This window comes from Grampus griseus, assembly GCF_964374135.1.
Source record: "Grampus griseus genome assembly, chromosome: 11".
In the NCBI taxonomy this organism is placed as follows: domain Eukaryota; kingdom Metazoa; phylum Chordata; class Mammalia; order Artiodactyla; family Delphinidae; genus Grampus; species Grampus griseus.
The window spans coordinates 78,278,091-78,298,581 of record NC_139005.1 but is presented as its reverse complement, the minus strand read 5'-3'; the positions used below and the strand labels follow the sequence as shown (position 1 = coordinate 78,298,581).

Genomic DNA, 20,491 nt, shown 5'->3' with positions numbered 1-20,491 from the left:
TGCATTTCCCATAATTTTATAAAAATGGAAACAGGGGGTTTCCCTGGTGGCGCAGTGGTTGAGAGTTCGCCTGCCGATGCAGGGGACATGGGTTCGTGCCCCGGTCCGGGAAGATCCCACATGCCGCGGAGTGGCTGGGCCCATGAGCCATGGCCGCTGAGCCTGCATGTCCGGAGCCTGTGCTCCGCAGCGGGAGAGGCCATAACAGCGAGAGGCCCGCGTACCGCAAAAAAAAAAAAAAAAAAAGGAAACATAACGTGTGTGTACTCTTTTTTGATCTGACTTCTTTCACTCAACATTATTATTATGGGGTTCATCCATGCTGTTGCATACATAAGTAATTCCTTCCTTTTTAGTGCTGAGTAGTATCCTATGCTGAGTATGAATATACCACAGTTTGTTTATCCGTTTATTCATTCATTTACTCGTCCTCTTGGTTCACCCTGCACTCCACACCAAAATTACTTTCTCTGATTTGCAATTTCTGATTATACCCTTGGCATTTACCCAGGTATAGTGGACACCTGTGATTTTTGACTGTCCTGTATCCATCCCTTCCCTCTTACATCTGTTAATAGCACCCTCCTGTTCCTTGGGCAACTTCATCTTACCCACTCCACATGGTCAGGTGGGACTCTTCTGGTTACAGGGTGGACGCTTATGACCCAGGCTGGACCAATCCCAGTTCTTCCTTGGAATTTTCTGAAAGAAACTCCTTCCCTTTAGATTAGGAACTGTGAGGGTGTGATCCCAGAGGTGCCAGTGAACTTGAAGAGAAGCCTGAGAGAATGAGGTAGAAACAGACCGAAGCCCAGATGAGAGGTGGAGTGACTGTTCTCTGAGGCAGACTTCCCGGATCCAGCTGACGATAAAGCTCACTCATCCCTGCCCTTTTGCATTTTAATTAAGTGGATGCCTACATCCACTACCCTACTTATGGTAAGAGTAAACCCTCATTTTGTTTTGGGGGGAATCTCTTTTCCCATGCTCTCAGTGCATGGTATCCAGGTGAAGCAAACTCTACCCTGGCTTTAAGAGTGGAGTATATGTGGCCAATCACTCAATTGCCTTGGCCACAGTGACACTCATTGATTCCAGGTGGGCTATTTAGAGTAATGTTTGTGCTACTGGGGATGCTGCTCCCTTTTTTCTGCAGGACTTGACCTGGAAAGTTTAGAGCTACAAATATTGCAGCCATCTTTTGACCTAATGGGGGAATAAGCCGAGGCTGCCAAAGGCAGAACCAAAGGAAGGAGAGAAACCAGGTTTTGATGCCATCATGTGGACTCCTTGGATAAGATATCCCTGAAGCCTGTGCTCTGGTCTTTGCAGTTATGTAAACAACAAAATTCCCCTTTTGTATAGATTATCTGAATTGCTGTTTATATCACAAAAGAAAAAGTTGTGATACAGGTGTTTTTCATTCATTATTTCATTTAACTCCTACAACCTGGCAGGTATGTTATGATCCTAATTTTACATATAAGGAAACTCTTAGTTAAGTAACCAAAATCTCACAGTGGCAAAGCTAGGACTCCCATGCAATACTGCTTCAGGGCTAGAACACTAACCTGCTTAGCCTCGTGCTTTTTTAGCCTTTCTATTACATGAACTTTAATATTAATTAACATTTGTGGCTTCCTCGTTGCTGAAATAAAGTTACGTTTATAAGGCTTAATTCTTCTCCTTCTCCTTTGCCACTGCTTTTTACCTAATTCTTGTCATCTTTTTTCTCTTTCTCGTTCTAAATTTTTCCATTTTCCCAATGTTAAATGCCAAACATGTGCTCTAGTCTCCTCTTCACAGGTCCTATCAACTCTAAAATGGTCTCAGGGTCCTATTGGTTTGGACCAGGCAAAGTTAGTTTACTGAAAAACTTGCCCTTCTGAAGTAATAGCTAAAGACTAAAAAGGTCACATCTACAAATCAGTCTTATAAACTTCTCTAAAAGCTAATCACTGGGCCAAATTTCAAAGATGACAAAACCCAAAGGCCATTGCTGCTACTCCCTTTCTTCTCTCATTCTTTCAAGGATGAAAAGAGGTCAGTAATCATTCTGATAAGCCCTTGGGAAAATGGCTAATTGCCACATCTTCCTTCTTAATGTGTTTAAGAGGGAAAAACCTTTACTGCCCTAGCTCCCACTTTTCAACAAGGTTTTTTTTTAAAAGGGGAGGAATTTGTTAAGTCTTAAAGGTGGCTTCATGTTGTGCTTCATTTCTCAGGAAGCTCAAATATTTATTAACAGCCCATCCCTGCTTTTTTTTTTTCAGTAGTCAGACCATCAATTTAGTTAAGAGCAGGTAATATCACAAGGTTTAAGAAAGAAAGAAAGAGAAAGGGAGAGAGAGAGAGAGAAAGAAAGGGAGGGAAGGAGAGAGGGAGGGAGGGAGGGAGAGACAGAGAGAGAGAAGAAGGAAGGATGGAAGGAAGGGAAAAAGAAAGAAAGAAAGGCTATTTAATCCCTTCTTAGTCTCTTAATAGAGCCTTGTGTGGAGCCTTACTGGAATCCTGGAGACTAGCACGCTGGAGACCAAAAAAACTAAGCAATTTTGTCAACAACTAAAGAACAACTTCATTTTAAAACGAAATGTTTGAAAACTATGTCTTCCTTAGCTGCCAAGACTGAGTTTGGTTTCTGGATTTATTTCCCTTGTAAGGACACCTGACCTCACTTTTCTGAAAACTTTTTATAATGTTGCCTGTACTGTACCAAATATTTTGGATGCTATCTACCAACCCTCTACAGTTAAATGCAGTATTTCAAACACTGAAAATTTGAAAATGTAGATGTAGACAGGGAAGGCGTTTCCCTCCCCCAATTTGTAACTTGTATGTATTCTGATAATGATTTTAAATAGATCTGACTCTGTAAACTAACCCTTTATAGTTAACTTTTAAAGTGATGGGCTACAACTGTATCACTGTGCATTGGTATCAAGCTGTTCTGCAAATGTTGGAATGGTACAAAATATTTACAAAAAATAAATGTTGGGGTGAGGCTAGCTGTTTTCCTTTCAAAGCAGGTTCAAAAGATCCTTTGAAAATACACTTTTCTCACCTATAGCTTCACTTTTACCAAATGTAAAATTATTTTGCTCAAATGATATTAGGGGAAGATAGTTGATTGCTACCCTTAGCTGATTTGCTTCACTCCTGTTGCAAAAAAAATAGATTTACTGCATGGTTCGGCCTAGCAAAATAGAGAAGTGTGTAGACAAAAAGCTTTTTACCAATTTGGTAAGTTAACTAATTTCTTTGAGAATTTTTTACAATTATTAATAATTGGAAATGGTCCAAAAATTCATACATGTATAAAATTGTTTTGTAGATAGGTAAAGCTATGTATTGATGTTGTGCAGAGTAGTGGTTTTCAAACTTCCTTGTGCAGTGGAATCCTAGAGGACTTGTTAAAACTGCTTGCTGGGCTCCATCCCAGAGTTTCTGATTCAGCTGGTATCAGGTGGGGCCTGAGAATTTTTATTTCTAGGAAATCCCCAGGTGATATTGCTGCTGCTGGTTTAGGGACCATCGTTTGAGAACCACTGATGTTGAGCAACTGAAAACCAGCTTAAGTGTCTTTTTTCCAAATCTTATCTGGTCATGTTTCACATTTGTTTCCCAGGCTATGTCACTCTCAGAGTGTGAATCACAACAAAGATTTTCCAGCTCCATCTCCTACTCTCTCTGTCCAAAGTTCAATGACCTTCAGATTCTCCCCTTCAGGGGCCCTCTTTCCCAAGGCTGAAGAGTAAATGCCTCAGGCTTCAAGAGAGCAGTTTCCCAAACTGTGCTCACCTGTGATCCTGTGTCCCTCAGTATTTTCATATATGTCCTGTGATTAAAGCTATGTAACATTTTGGGATACACTGGTTTAACTGGAAAGAAAGTTACTTTTAATCTCGGAACTTCTCAGAGCTTTTAATATGTAAATGTGCATTGTGAATTTCCAAAAGAGATCAAGTAGTTGGATTGATCTTGAGATCCTTCTCAACCCTTTCCCCCCACCAAGTTCTACAGAGTATCTATTAAGCACAGTTTGGGAAATGCTCTAAGTAATTTTATAATTTAACTTTATTTTACCAGATTAAAAAAAGTCTATATTACAACCTAGGAAAAAGTCCAACATGCCAAAAATATGATGTGTGAATTTTAAATCAATTTTAAAAAGGAATTACATAAATGCACTCACCCATTATTTTGACTGAATGTGACTTTTCTTTTTTGCAATAAGAACAGATAAAAAGAGATCTACCCTCTTAAATTCTTCAGGTTTCAGTATAGTATCGTTAACTATAGGCACAATGTTGTACAGCAGATCTCTAGAACTTTTTCATCTTGTATAATTGAAACCTTATACCCATTGAAGAGCAACTCCCCATTTTCCCCACCCTCTAGCCTCTGGCAATCCTCCTTCTACTTTCTGCTTCTGAATTTGACTATTTGTCATACTTCATATAAATGGTATCCCTATTTGGTATGACTACTTGTCATACTTCATATAAATGGAATCATGAATATTTGTCCTTCTGTGATTGGCTAATTTCACTTAGTGTAACGTTCTCCTGATACATCCATGTGGTAGCATCATTTCCTTCTTTTTTAATGGCTGAATAATATTCAGCCATTAAATAATAATTGTGGTATGTAAATACCACAATTTCTTTTTTCATGTGATCTTTTCTTGATTGAATCATTTACCAAGTTGATACAAAGAAAGAACCCTTTCAGCTTCTGCTGATAATCAAGCCTTTCCTGACCTCACCACCTATCCTGTCCCTCCCCTCAATCTCTTTTCCATTACTGTTTCATTTTCTTCATTAGATTTCTCATGATTATGAGTTATCTTATGAATTCCTTAAGTGAGTTACATGTTTATTGCTTGTTTCTACCACTAGCAAACAGTTCCAGGAGTGCTATACCTTGTCGGTCTTGTCCAATTCTGTATCTTCAGTGCCTAGAATGATGCTTGGCACATCAGGAGTACTCAGTAAATATTTTTTTGATGGAAAGAATAAATAGATCGATACAATCATCATCTAAGTTCTAATTATGAAGTCTTTATTATTGTAATAAAAGATGTAGGAAGAGGAAAAGGTCCTCTTTAGCAGCTTTAGATGAGGCAATTAGAACAATCTTTTGATTTCCCATGGAGTATTTCCAATATAATGATAGAAGGGGGAATTATTAATGTGAAACTCAGGATGCTATTTTGTAAACTCACTTGTATTATGATTTTTAACATTTACTAAGGGTCCAAAAAAAGACATACAATTATCTTTTAAAATAAGACAAGTATGTGAAAAATACTTGGCATATAAGTAGCTCTTATAAAAATATCCACTTTTCTGTCTTTCCAACTTTAAAAGATCTCTGAATGATGCTACTTCTTGCCATATTACAAAGTGCTTTGAATTGGAGAAATCTAAAAAGCATCAATTACAGTGTTTTTTGTTTTTTATTTTAAAGGAGAGCTTGTTATATATTTGTGTTCTTGTATGATAAGCAAGTGTTAAATATGTGTAGAGCATAAATATTCCTAACTTACGGATTCTGGTAATTTTAGAGGTATGGGAGAAGTCTGATTGATTGTATGATTGTTGAATATTACAGTAGATACATTCAATTTTGTGCAAGAAAATAAGAGAAGTCATCAGGTATTATTTATAGGAGGAAAGGATTCACCCAGGAATCCAAGAAGATAATTGTCAGAAGTCCTTAGGACATAATGTGATTTGAAATTACATAAAAAATTTATTGTCTATTTCCAGGTATTACAATGGAAAAATATGCATATCTCACTTCACCAGGCCTTTTACGTGGTTTTAATTTTTTTTTTTTTTTCTTGTTTAGGTTGTCTTCATCCGGTCTCCATTCTCTTTTTTTTGGTCCTCGCATTATCTCCCTCTAGGGGTTTATGTTTGTGTTTACTTTATGCTTTTATCCTTTTTAGTGGAAAAAAGTGGGTCAGTATTACTTCAGTTTGTCTTCACTTTCACTCCACTGTTCATTCCTGAACTAGCCTTTAGCCTCTGGGATAGAAGAAAGTAAAAACATTGACAGAAACTGGGCCAACCTCTCGGGCGGCCCCCCTCCTCCAAGAAAACAAAACCTAACCAACTCTGCAACAGAAGTTCCTTTCTGATCTCATAGCACCTTCTATTTCCCTTCACATAAAGCTCAGATTTTTATTACAATTGCTTATGGAGTATTTTTCATCCCAGGGAGACTCTCCGTCCTCTGAGGACTTAGTATATTGTCAAGAACATAATATAAAGAAGTTTGTAGTTTAAATGAATAAATGCTGCCTGTGTGAGTGAACACTGCCCTGGTACCCACCCAGCCACCCACAATAAAGGAGAAAACTTGCAGCAATCAAGCTCAGGTGTGGGCCCTTTGACATCAACTTTCTAGAGAACCAGTAGAGAGCTGCGGCAATGGTATCTAAATTACATAATTACTTGGATAATTTAAGCAACAGTTTTTGTTTTGTCGGGGGGTGGAAGATGAAGGGGCTGAACTATTCAGATAATTTCTTCCCCAGTCGCCGTAGACAGGCACTGCCTAACCTTCTCACCCTTGCGGGGGTCTCTTCACCACTCCCACCGCCCTCCAGCCACTCCAGAAGCCGGGCACGGGAGACTAAGGCCCTACATCTCGGGGTGGGGGTTTCCCGGGGATACCCCGCCCCGCCCTCTAGGCCCCGCCCCTTCCCCGCCCCCGTCGCCGCCGCCGGCAGGGGTCGCGCTGCCTGCGGCGAGCTGCTCAAGAGGGGGTGGGGGAAGCTGCCGCGGCCGGTCGCCTTTCTCCGCCGCCGCTGGTTGGATCATTTCAATAAAAGTGTTTTTTCTCTCTCGCTCGCTCTCCCCGGGGGAACAGGCGGAGGCGTCAGTCCGCAGCCGCCGAGTGAAAAAGCGACGCATACGCAGCGAGCGTCTCCTCAGCTTCGCACGGCCCGGCCCCAGAGAAGAAGGAGCCCGTGTCCGGCCGGGCCGCCGCAACCGGGCGTCGGCGCCTCACTCCCGCTGCGGCTCCTCCAAGGGGATTAGTGGGCCGCCTGCGCGGCTCGGCAGCCCGGGAGCCATGTTGTCCGGGGGGCTTGACAACGCGTGAGGGACCGGCGGCCCTTCCCGGAGGCTCGGACCCTCGGCGTGAGCTGGAAGGCTGCTGCGGCGGCGGAGGCCTGCGCCTCGGAGGCGCCTCGGGTCTGCCAGTCGCTGGGACCCGGACCTGCATCCGGTCGCCGCGGGCGTCGGAGGAGCCGCTTTCCTTGTGCGCCTCGCCTCGCCAACTCTCGGGACGCGGTCCCCGCACTTGCTGGTGAGTTGGCGGCTGGCGGCCGCTCGGGGCTTTCCCTGCTGCCCCGCCGACCCTGGGCTGAGAGCGGCCGGAGGGTGCTTGGGACTGGGGGCCGGGGCGGGCGGCTCAGGCCCGGCCGGGAGGTTGAGGAGGACGGCGCGGCGCAGGGGCTCGCTTGTGTTTGTCGCCCCTCGGGTCCACTTCGGACCCCGGTCGCCCGGGCATTTCCGGGCGTGGGGTGGGGTGTGAGTGTCTGACGCTTGGGCTCCTTCGCGAGAGGCGCCTCCAGCCGCCGCCGCCTCCGCGCTTGCTGCCGCTTTGGTCTCCGGGGGAGGCCGGTCTCCCCGCGAGGCCGAGGAGGGGAGGAGGCAGAAAGTCCCCCGAGACACAAAGGTCCCCTCGGCGGGGGTGGAGCTGCGAGGGCGGGCTGCGCAACTCCGAGGGGAAGGAAGGGGCGCAGGTCCGCGAGAGGTGGGAGAGGAAGCGGCGGTGGCCACCGCGTTTCCAGCTCCTTGGAGACGCCGGGGGTGTGCGTGGGTGGGGAGCGGGAGGAGGAGGGGCCCTCGCGTGAGGAGCCGGCCGAGACAAAGATCAGGGCAGCCTCCCGCTGGCGAGTCACACCCCTGAGTGTGGGTCAGAGCAGAGGTGGAGGGAATGTGGGAAACCCAAAGAACCGATGGGGAGGGGCACATGGGGCGGGGGGGGGGCTGCCAAGTATTGTCGTCTCCGTCACAGTGGCTTTTCTCAGCGTTTTCGTGCCCGATGGTTTTGCTCCGCAATTCAGCTGGATAGCTCCAGATTCGCTCCCTCCCATCACCCCCTCCCTGCCACACTGACTCTCCTGTGGTTTTCCCCTCGTTCTCCCCGTACCTCTCACCACTCCTTTTTGGGTAAGCAGTATTTTGCCTTCAGCTTGGGGAACGTTTGCTAATGACAGGATGTCTGAGCTTGTTCTGACCCTGAACTGCCTTGAACTCCTCTCTCTTCCTCCCACCCTTTCCTTTCTGGGATCTTATAATGTCACATGGCCATTAACAATTAGCTTTTCTTCTGCAAAAATGGCAAAAGCACTTAGCTGAAATCCCTGGCGCTCCTTCTTTATATTAATGTGTCCACCAGAGACACGTCGTTGGTCATGGATTATCAGCTCTTATTAACCAAATTAACTTTTTAGATAAAAAAGTGGCAAATTTTGTTTTGAGTTTTGACTATTCCTAGGGTCAGCAAAGTGTATCCCCGGCAGCCGCTAGACCTTCTGTCACTTATCAGGAAATGCTTGACTTAGACAATTCTTTCCTCCAACTTTGCTGATTCTTTCTCGAGGCTTTGTTGAAGGATTTCTTTTAAAAGGCGCTTGCGTATAGAGTAACAAATCTGAGTTACTGTATTGTAGACTTATTTTTTTGACTGTTGGACAGAAGAAAATGAATGGGATTTAAGATCTTTGATGCCTTGAGTAAAGGAAAGCCTTCCTTGAAGGTAGAAATAAGGTTCAGCCACATTTTAAGAAAAAAATTTGCTAGCATTAATATTATTGATTTTGTTCAGTTCTTTTATGAGATTAAGTATTTGGTTTATTTAATGTTGAGATGTTGCTTTGTTGATGAAGTCATTTCAGTCTTTGTAATCCTAGCACCTGCATACTTCCATAAACAACGGGTTGGAACAAAAGAAAAAAATGTGGTTATATTTAAGGAATATTCTTTTTTTTTTTTTATGAGCGAGATTGTTGGAATTAAAAGTGATAACCTTTTTGGTAAGTTATCTCATAGGTCAGGAGCACTAAAAGTTTGAGTGCTGGGCTTCAAAGAAAATAACTTAGTCATTGAATTTAAGCTGTATTAAAATTACTGTGCAAATATAATTTATTATTGATTTTTTTAACAGCGAAAATAACATATTGGAATATGAATGGAAAGAAAAGTAAAGCCTGTTTGATGTTTGGGACATTACTGTTGATGTCATTGTAAGAACAGTCATGTCTTGCTGCTTATTGCCATTAAAATGTTGACACTATAAAAATTGTGAACGGGATTTCAGTTTAGGGACCAGTCTCTGAATTGAGGGACTCCCTCAATTCTTTGTGAAATTAACAGGTCATACCATAAATAATCGATGTTTTATTTATTTATCGAAAGGTCATATTGAGGATACGCTGATTTTTTTTCCACTACATATTAATTAGTGTCTAATTAGATACCTGAAGTTTTATTCTCACTAGAAGGAAATCTACCAAAAAGTTAACAAAGATTTCTGGGTGGTGAGACTTATGGATGAATAAAAATACATTTCTTTATTTTTCAAATTTTCACATTACTTTTACAATCAGTAAAAAGAGTGTGTGAAGAATTAAAGTCTTGTTTAAAAGAATAAAAAGAATTAAAGTCTTGTTAATATCCTAATTTGCCTGTTACTTAAAGAAGCTTTTATAAAATGTGTAATTTATTCTCATCCTCGGATTCAGGCCCATTAAAGTCACTTTTAGTGTGAGGTATTTGAAATAGTGCAGCTTGTGAAATGTACTCTGGTTACCTGAAGGAAAAAAGAGATACATAGTAAGGAAAGATGAAATTAGAATAATTAATTCTAATTAATTAATTAATTCAGTGTATGGTAGCGATCCAGTGTGGTAGCTTTGTACACCAGCAATCTTGTTCTAATAAGTCATTGGTTTTACTAAAATAGAAAAATTAAATTTTATCTTTTCTGTAGTACAAAATAGCTGTGTTGAATAAGATTTTAAAGTATATAAATGTTGATATATTTAGTTTTCAGTTACTTGTTTAGTCCTACGATTATGGTGGAAAGAGATGGCATATAAAATAATTTACTCTATCAAGGCTTTTATTTTTCCCCTTATTTTCAGTAATGTTTTTCTCCTTTTCCTTTATTGGTGAAATAGTACTAACTAAAAAACTGCAAATATTTTATTGTGAACAATGGAACTATAGTGGCTTCTGAGATGGATATTCAAAAGTGAAAATGATGATCCTTAATATAAAAAAATTTTCTATGAACACAAAATTTTTGCGGTGGTATTTTCTTTGTTATTGTCTAATAATACTGAATATTTATAGGGCATTACATTTTGAATCTTTATTACTGTTCTCTAGTCTTAATAAAAATAATAGCATCATGTCATGGCATTCATTTATATAGCTTTTATACTTCCATGATGTGTAATTACAATGAATGTATTGCTGTATTGTAGAAAAGAGACATTATATGTTAAATAGAGTATTTTATCTATTTCAAAAGTTGCCCCCTTTCATACATGTGAAGGAAAAATAGTTTTGAGTTCTTTGAATTTTGAATGTGTAATTTTTGCTTAAACTTTTAAATAGAAAAATTATTTTAAATGCATTTTGTAAACTGATTGTGGCATTTTGCATTTGAAATGATGAAGATAAACAGTAGGTTTATGGCATTTTTATATGTACTTCATATAGTATTTGTCAGGTAAAAAACTGCCTACAATAGAAAACCTGGTATAACTTGTGTTCAGCCTACAGTGTTGGCAATTTCTTTGACTGGTGATGAGAGGACCTATTAGACTGACTTTTTAAAAAAATGTCTATGAGCCAAAAAGTCTTACTGTCACCAGTGAATTCTTTGTCATTATTTTGCTCCCAGGCTTTTTTTTTTTTTCTTCAACTTTTTATTTTGTATTGGAGTATAGCCAATTAACAATGTTGTGATAGTTTCAGGTGCACAGCAAAGGGACTCAGCCATATATATACATGTATCCATTCTCCCCCAGACTCCGCTCCCATCCTGGCTGCCACATAACATTGAGCAGAGTTCCCTGTGCTATACAGTAGGTCCTTCTTGGTTATCCTTTTTAAATATAGCAGTGTGTACATGTCAATCCTAGACTCCCTAACTGTCCCTTCCCGTTGTCAGCTACTTTGATATCTGCAAAATATTTGACCTGAAAAGAGGAATTGCCAAGGACCAGAAAAATGTATTGAATGTATTTGAGTGTCGCTTACCTTTCCTAGCCTGTTTTCCTCTCTCTTTTGGCCAGCTTGGAAAATCAGTAGACGTCTATGCGTAAATCTAACAGGTGGGGTGCCTACTATAAATAACGTTATGTTCTGCAGTAACATATAATATTGAATATGGTATTTAAGGAGTAGATTTATAAATCCATGACATTCTGCAGTAACATATGATATTGAATACTGTATTTAAGGAGGTAGATTTATAAATCCATGACATATCGGGGTAAGCGAAAATTGCCTTTATTTTGATTTTTTTAATGTGTTAAAATTAGTTCACATTATTTGAGCATGTGTCATAAAAGGGAAGATAGCGCCAGATACATACTGTGTAGATTGCTTCAGTGTTGGGGAAAAATTTGCCTTAAGGTAGATAAAAGCTATGTCTATATTTATACAGGTATAAGTACTTACTGGTTTTTGGTTTGGTATTGCATATTTTAATTAACTAAAGTGTAATTTTGATCTTTGAAGTTGTACACTTCATATGTGGCTATGTATCACTGAAAAATGGAAATACCAGACCAAATTGTACATTTTTGTCATTTTTTATATTAAAAACTGATTCTTATATAAATTGCATATTAGTATTGTTATTATCTCTTATTCAGATTTAAAAAACAGAACATGTTATTGACTTGACCTAAGAGTAGTCCATTAAAGTGAAAAACAATGAAAGAAGGTTTGCTTTCTTTCGTTTGTGGTAAGAGTTTAAAAGGTTAACAAAATCTCTTTTTAATAGCACATTTAAAAAAATAAATTTATTTTATTTTATTTTTGACTGCGTTGGGTCCTGCGTTGGGTCTCGCTGAGCACGGGCTTTCTCTAGTTTCAGCGAGCGGGGGCCACCCCTCGCCACAGTGCACTGGCCTCTCATTGCGGTGGCCTCTCTTGTGGAGCACGGGCTCAGTAGTTGTGGCTCGCTGGCTCTAGAGCACAGGCCCAGCATTTGTGGCGCACGGGCCTAATCGCTCCGCGGCATGTGGGATCCTCCCGGACCTGGGCTGGAACTCGTGTCCCTTGCATTGGCAGGCGGATTCCCAACTACTGTGCCACCAGGGAAGCCCTAATAGCACATTCTTGTTAGTGTAAATACTTTCAAGAATACTCTAAATTTTGTATGCATATTTGTAAACAATGGGAAAAGGACCCAAGAATAATTTTTCTTTCACTATATTCATTACTAACTCACTTTGGTCTTATCATATATTTAATCCTGCTATTTTTACAGTTGATGGTTAATATTTGTTACTAGTGTGTGTTAATGTTAAATGATATAAACAAAAGTTGGTTAAAATTGGTATTAATACTTGTGAAAAATTATCAGGTAACAACACTGAAGCTCTTACTCCAAATTTAGAGGCATTATCCTTTAAATTAATTAATACATATTTTTAAGTATTTTATAAAATAAACTTTTGAAGTATAATATACTTCCAGGTTTTAATATTTCAATTACTGATTTGTATTGCTGTTTCTGGTGAGAAGGAAGCTTTTTGTTGATTTTTTTTTTCTTTTTGTTGATTTTTGAAGTAAGTTTTGGATTCCTTAAGCAGACGTTAGTCCCTTGAGCCCATCTTACTGAATTATTTTTAAGAAATGATTTTTTTATCTATGGCTTTATTATACTTAATAAATATGCATTTTTCAGTTAATTCAGAGATGTAATCAGTAAGTACCTTTAAAGCATTTGTCATGTCCTCAGCATTGTGTTAGTCATTGTACGTTATAAAAATATACTTTAATGGGTAGAAATAATGGCAACATTGGTGGTCTGGAATGTTCTGTCCTTGGCCCCTCTTCTCATGTTTTACATGATCCCTGGGCATTCTCATCTGTATTTAGTGCTTTGTTCTTATCACCTATATGCTGATGATCTTCATATCTTTATTTCTAATCCAGACCTCTTTTTCTTAGTTCTTTTCTAGCTGTCTCCCAGATATTATTGCCTCTTGGCACTCCCTTACCAGAGCTGAACTCTTTTATTACCCCCCTACCTCTATTCCCAGCCACAGTGAATGCGCCACCATCAGCCTAGTCACTTAAGCCAAAACCTTTGGCAGCTTCTTATGTTTTTCTGTCATGCTCTTCTCCCTCTAGTCCAGTCAGTCACACCCAATCTTGTTAATTTTATTTCCTAAACATCTTTTAGATTTATCTTTTTCTGTTGCCACTTTCACATGTCAGGATTTTGGAATGCCTCATCTGAATTACTACTTCCAGTTTTACCCTATTTTAATCTAACAGTTATTCATTCTTACTTTATATATGTCTTTTTTTAAAAAGTATAGCTGATTTACAATATTGTGTTAGTTTCAGGTGTACAGTGAAGTGATTCAATTATATATATACTTTTTAAGATTCTTTTCCATTATAGGTTATTACAAGATATTGAATGTAGTTCCCTGTGCTATACAGTAAATCCTTGTTGTTTATCTCTTTTATATATAGTAGTGTGTATCTGTTAATCCCATACACCTAATTTATCTACCCCCCCCTTTCCTCTTTGGTAACCATAAGTTTGTTTTTTATGTCTGAATCTGCTTCTGTTTTATAAATAAATTGATTTGTATTATTTTTTAGACTCCACACATAAGTGCTACAAAAGAATATTGGTCTTTTCTCTGACTGACTTCACTCAGTGTGGTAATCTCTAGGTCCATCCATGTTGCCGCAAATGGCAATATTTCATTCTTTCTTTATGGTTGAGTAATATTCCATTGTACATATATACCACATCTTCTTTATTCATTCATCTGTTGATGGTTTGTGTCTGTCTTTTTATCCCTCTGTTCTTTTTTCCTTCCATCCATCCGTCCATCCATCTGTGCATCCATGTCTGAAGTGCATGCCTCCTCTATACCATCACTGTGGTCAGTGCTAGAATCAAAGATGAGGAAACTGGTGTGTTGATATTACAGTGCTGTGACAGTTGGAGAGAAATTCTCATTTTTGAGGACAAATGTCACTTCCTCTGAAGTCTTCTTTGATCCATTCTGGCAGAGTTATGGTGATTCTGCTATAGCATTTATGTCTACTATAGTACTTAATATTGTATTGTAATTAATTATTTACAAATCATCTACCCTTTTGTCTGGCTTTGTGCTACAGAGGGGCCATGCTTTTTAAATTTTGGTATTTCCCCCATATTATGTATTGTTTAATTGAGTGAGTGAAGTGATGGAATTAGGAGAAACAACACTGAATTAGTAAGTTAGGGTCAGATTAGTTATGACCTAGAAAGGGTCAAGAATTAATTTTGATACAGTAGAAAATAAAAAGCCATTAAAAGTTTTGAGCGTTGGTGCTACATGTAGGCCATGTAGGCTGTGTTTGTATGAGAGTAATTTGGATGCAGTTGGTAGGCCAATTTGGAGGGGCAATAATTTGGTATCACTGGGCCTTTTTAACTACTCGTGAGCTGTACTAACTTGTTAGTGAAAATGGAGAGAAAAGGGCTGTAATCTTCAAAGATTGTTATCTTTTATACAAATTAGAATCTAAAATTACAATATATGTAAATAAAATATCTATTTCTAAAGGTCTAAAAACGTTGGTCAATATCAAGAGTAAGATTTGGATAAAATTTCATCCTTAATGAAATCCAGCTGTTTAACTGTATAGTACTAGACTTAAATTCATTAAAATAAAATACAGAATTGCATTCCAGAACTGCATTTAATGTCATTCCTGTTATCCTGATAGTTATGTATACAGTTGACCAGGAGATATGTTTTCACTGGAATTACTGTAATTAAATAAAAACTGCTTTATGGTCTACTTTTAAAATTAAAGACATTTTATTTAGGTTTTTATCAGTAAAATTGAGTTTTAAATTATATCTCTGATATAGTAAGTATGTGATTAAAAACTAGATTCATTGGAGAAATCAGATTTATTTGAGAAATCAGATAATAATGCTTACCCAAGTAATAACTGATAACTATGTGATCTTGAGCTAGTTACTTAAACTCTTAAGGGTCAGTTTCTTCTATAAAATTGGGAATGACAGAACCTACTTCATAGGGCTGTAGAAATTAAATGATATGTATAAAGCACTTTGCAAAGTACCTTGCACCTAGTGAGCACTCACAGTTAGCAATTATTTTTATCACTCTGTATTATAGCGGGGAAAACTTGGTTATGGTACTAGAATTGTTTTGCAGATCCATTCCTTCAGGTTGATGAATGTCTAAATAAGTGGTTCACAAGGGCAATTGAATCAAAATAATCTCTGGCTTTTTAAACCGTACATACCTCCTGGATTTTCTAATATGCCTCTCCCACCAAATTTGAGAATCAGTGTGTTAGTGAGTTAGTGTTACTAATGGGTGTATGTTGTACCCTGTAGGTATATTGGCAGGAAGGGAATAGTATAGACTAGTGGACTAAATAATTTAGGATATTCATTGTTGTTTCTTATCTAATGATCATTAGGGATAAAACTGTTGTAATCTTCCTGATGAACACATTGATAAGCTTTTCCTTAGGGCCAAATTTTTCGTGTAACCATTTGCTCTGTTTCCCTTCTTCAGGCTTGTGCTATACCATTTCTTTGACATCTTAACAGTTTAGGCAATATTTGCTTTCCTTCTTAATGACTTTTGTATGTGACTCAGCTTTTCTGAAGTCAAAATAGAATAACAGGTAATACAACTTATCCATCAAGAGAAGAAACTGGTTTGGTTTTTCCCTTTGTCATAAAATCTGCTTAGATGTTTACTGTTTATTATTATGTTTTTGTTTATTATCTTATGTTCTTATAGGTCAGTGGCCTTAACCTGAGCTTCAGAAGCACTCTTGTTGATTTAAAAAAAAAGAAAAGCTAGAAGCGTGTGTGTGTGTGTGTGTGTGTGTGTGTGTGTGTGTGTGTGTGTGTGTGTGTGTGTGTGTGTGTGTGTGTGTGTGTGTGTGTGTGTGTGTGTCTGTGTGTGTACAAATCTCAAGCTCTGTCCCAGAGCAACTGAATTGGATACTCTGGGTTTGGGTTTTTTTTAAAACATTCCAAGTAATTCTTGAGTTTTAGAGTCATTGTTCTAGGATTTAAATTTAAAGTAAAGGCAAAATGATTAAAACTTTCATCATTCCATCCTAATTTTTCTCCCTTTCTGTTCTATTTTGGATTTGCTAGTTTAATCATGTTTGGGGGGAAGTTTTCTTAAGTTGATGTATAAAAGTCTTCTGTTCCACTTATTTACTTTTCCCTTTAATGAATGTTTTTGTCTTGCTTTTTTAGTTTGTTTTGTTAAAAGGTAAACTGAGGCACATTAACATTTTCAACTTTATTTGAGCGTACATTGATTTGAATCAGGCAGAGCCAAGCCAAAGGTGGTTAGGAGTGCTCCACCAACAGGAGCTAGGGTGGAGGTTTTCATAGAGAAGGCGTGGAAGCGAAGCAAGGAAGTTATTTGATTGGCTATAGCTTAAGTGGTTACCTTATTTAGGAAAGCCTAGTTGGTTGGTTGTGATTGCTGGTTCTTAAGTATCATTTCTTCAGATTCAAGTGTATTGAGTGTAGCTTAGGTTTTGGTTTGTTTACTGCCACCTCAGTCTAATGCCCTTCTTGTTTAATTACTTTAGTTTCTTATCAGTGTCTTACTGTTTTCTGTCTTTATGATCTCAATTATTATGTTTTAAAAATTACCTTTCAAATATAAGAGCATAAAATAATGTAGAAAATAGACTATAATCTAAATTTCCAGTGTGTCTTTTTGCAAATGTATGTAAATGTATTTTATTTTGGAGGTTTTTCCATATCTAAAGATCTTCCTTTATTTTTAATAGTTGTAGTACTTTTGTTGGATATATGATCACTCAGTCCTGTGTGGATCTTTGGGTTGTTACCTATTCTTTTGCTATTACTTTGCCAAATGAACAACATATACATACAACATTTGCATAAGCAAATGCGTGATTTAGATTCCAAGAACAAGGATTTCCCTAAAATTCATATGTTGAAACCTAATCCCCAGTGTAGTGGTATTTGGAGGTGGGACCTTTGGGAGATGCTTATGCCATGAAGGTGGAGCCCTCATGAATAGACCTAAGAGAGATCCCTTTCCCCTTCTGCTGTGTGAGGACACAGTGAGAAGGCAGTCTGTGAACTAGAAAGTGGGCTCTCACCAAGTACTGAATCTGCAGTGGCCTTAATCTTGGACTTCCCAGCCTATAGAACTGTGAGAAATAAATTTCTGTTGTTTATAAGCCACCTAGTCTAAGGTATTTTGTTATAGCAGGCCCAACAGACTGAGAAAGTTAACTTCAGCAATCATAAATTATGTCAATAGTATGATGTGATGAGAATAGCACTTCACCTCTATGGTCTTCCTCCCCCAAAATTATAACCCCAGTCTAATCATGAAAAAAACATCAGACAAATCTCAGTTGAGGGATATTCTACAAAACAGCTGAACAGTACTCTTCAAAACTGTCAAGGTCATCTAAAACAGGGAAAGTCTGAGAAACTCACAGCCAAAAGGAGCCTAAGAAGATGATTATACTGTAATGTGGTATACTCCATGGGATCCTGGAACAGAAAAAGGACATTAGATAAAAACTAATGAAATCTAAAGGAATGACTTTAGTTAAATATATCAGTTTTCGGTCAATAATTGTGACAAATGTACCATACTAATAAAAGATCTTAATAGCAGAAACTAGGTGTGTGGTGTAGGGAAACTGTACTGTCTTTGAAATTTTTCTGTAAATCTAAAACTATTATAAAATAAAACATTTATTTAAAAAAAAAGATAGGGGCTTCTGTAATTCTGTTATAGCCAAATTACCTTTTTTTACTACTACCTGAATGTATGAGAGGCTTGTTTTCTTATAGCCTCACCAGCTGAATGTGTTGTCAAACTTCTGGAATTTTGTCGGTTTCATAGATGAGAACTGGTGTAACTCAGACTATTGTGTTTCTCTCATTATGAATGACATTGAGTATTTTTTTTTATATGTTTAATGGGCATTTTACTTATTTTCCCTTTCTGTGAACTCTCATGTTCTTTATTTTTCTATTTGGTTGCTGGCCTTTTTTTTCTTGATTTCAGGATTTCTCTATAGGGAGATGAGCCCTTTATTTGTGATATGGGTTGCAAATATATGTTTAGATTCTTTGATATTTTTTCACACAAGTTTTTTCCTTTTTTATATGGTAATTTTTTAATGTTTCTGGATTTTGAAATATAGTTGGAAAAGTCTTCCCCACTCCAAGATTATAAAGGAATTCATCCAAATTTTCTTCCAGTACTTGTGGTTTCCTTTTTTACACTTAGATCTTAAAATTTGAATTCTTCAGTTCCTCCCAATCATTGAGGCATTTTAAATGCTTAACCTTTTCTTTCAAATTACTCCTGTGTAAGCATGCCTGTGGTCTTATACGCACCTTAAATGATTTATAGTAGAAGAAATGTTTATACATTTACTTTTGGTGGATATGAAGTTTTAACTTTCTAGAAAATGTATTAAGCATTTCATTGTATCTTAATTCCAAATCATAGTTTAAAAATAATTTTAAAGTAATGAAGACTCCTTTAAAGTTTGTTTTCACTGTTATACTGTAGTATATTTAGCAGTATTTCTTCTTCTAGATTATTAGCATTGTGGATTATTCATACATTAATTTAGTTTTTTCCCCATCCTGTTTCTCCTAAGATTACGGTTTAGATTATTAAACCCCTCTGTGATTTATCTTCCATCTTCCTTAGAACTCCTCACTGGTTTTATGGCCCCTTTGATATTAGTAATCTCTTTATTTGGTATTATTTAGAAATTTAATTAGCAGGCCAGTTAGCTGTTTTAACTCATTAAGAAGCTGGAAGCAATAGTGTCAGCAGATGTTGCCTAACGTAGGGTGCTGATTTCTTATAACATTTTATAAAGGTTTCATAGTTTCCTCGCACTACTTGTGATGAACTATTATTGCTGAACTGAATCTTAAGACATTTGAGAAACTATCTGATAGTGCTGTGGAATGTTGGCTCCTAGAAAATACTACCCAAAATAACATGGTGAGTTTATTGCTTATTGTAGTAAAGGAGAACACCACCTTTCCTGAGTTGGTAGGATCTGCTGGGGGAAGAGGAGGGGTACGTGTATGGGTGAAAAGAAGAGCAAAGTTAGGAGGGAGAGTGAAGTTGGGATATTTACTGAGGATTTGGAATCTTTAACGCAGGTATTTCAGTGCAGGAGCTTGATTAGAATTAGTAGGGATCATGTAATAGTTTAGGATTGATAGACGTAGCAAAACAAGGGTTTTAAGGTGAGATTTTTTCAGAGTTTTGGAAAGTGAACAATCATTTGCTGCTATTTATTGAAAAGTTGAATAGTCTGATGTTGGTTTATATGGGGTTTTGGGGAAGTTCCTGGAATGAACAATGAAGTTATTTGCAATTCTTATCTGCCTGGGCAAGAGTTTCCTGGAATAGTGAAGTCTTGTTGTTGAAGACAGCTGAATAGTGATGCTAATGTAGACTGTAAACTCTGGGTGCAGATGGTTTTAGTTCTCAGTGCCCATTCAGAACCACAATAAGTTTGAAAATGTATTTATAAAAAGTCTAATTCTCAGGCCCGTCTACAAAGACAATACATTCTGTTGGTGAGGGGTTTGACATTGAAATTTTTTCGCCTGAGGAATGAAGCCTAGTAGGTAGTTGGATATATGTTTCTGCAGCTCAGAAAAAAGAGTAAAGTATCAGACTGGAAATTTGGGAGTTACTCTTTAGATTGAACTTGTGTGCCTAGGTGACTTTGCCTTAGGAGAAAGCATAGTAAGAAGAAATCTACTCGGGCCTTAATAGTGCTTAATGGCTATAGTGTGTGTGTGTGTGTGTGTGTGTGTGTGTGTGGGAGAGGAGTGGAGAGAGGAGGAGGGAGGGAGGGAGGGAATACATTCCTCCTACAGAGGAGTGGCCAGAGAGGTAGAAAAAAACCCAGGATATTGTTTTGTGATCTCTGGAGGTGTGGCTGTAAAGTTGGGGGGTCAGTACACAAAAACTTTTTGTGCCTAAATGGAGGAAGATCTATTGGCCCCAGTGATGAATTTTCACTCAACAGTTCTGTGAATGTACGAAATATAGACTGTTCACAGAACTATTTGTTCTGTCATGATATTCTTCACGTAAGAATTGCCTAGTGGGCAATTCTGTTTGCAGGGTAGGTATTTGAAATTAAGAATATTTTCTTAGAAGTAA

The 20,491-nt window shown here is 38.3% G+C and overlaps 1 protein-coding gene across 2 annotated transcripts in view; it reads left to right on the top strand.

Moving 5' to 3' along the window:
- Positions 1 to 6,786: 6,786 nt before the first annotated feature.
- The window catches only part of CDK17 (cyclin dependent kinase 17), a 99,349-nt gene continuing 85,644 nt past the window's right edge, over positions 6,787 to 20,491 (top strand). Inside the window, exon 1 of one of the 2 annotated variants that reach the window (XM_082666381.1) lies at positions 6,787 to 7,320. The gene's annotated coding sequence lies outside the window, so the exon portion shown is untranslated. Of the gene's footprint in view, positions 7,321 to 8,079; positions 8,190 to 20,491 lie in introns of those variants that run through there. The other variant, XM_082666382.1, reaches the window with a different exon arrangement.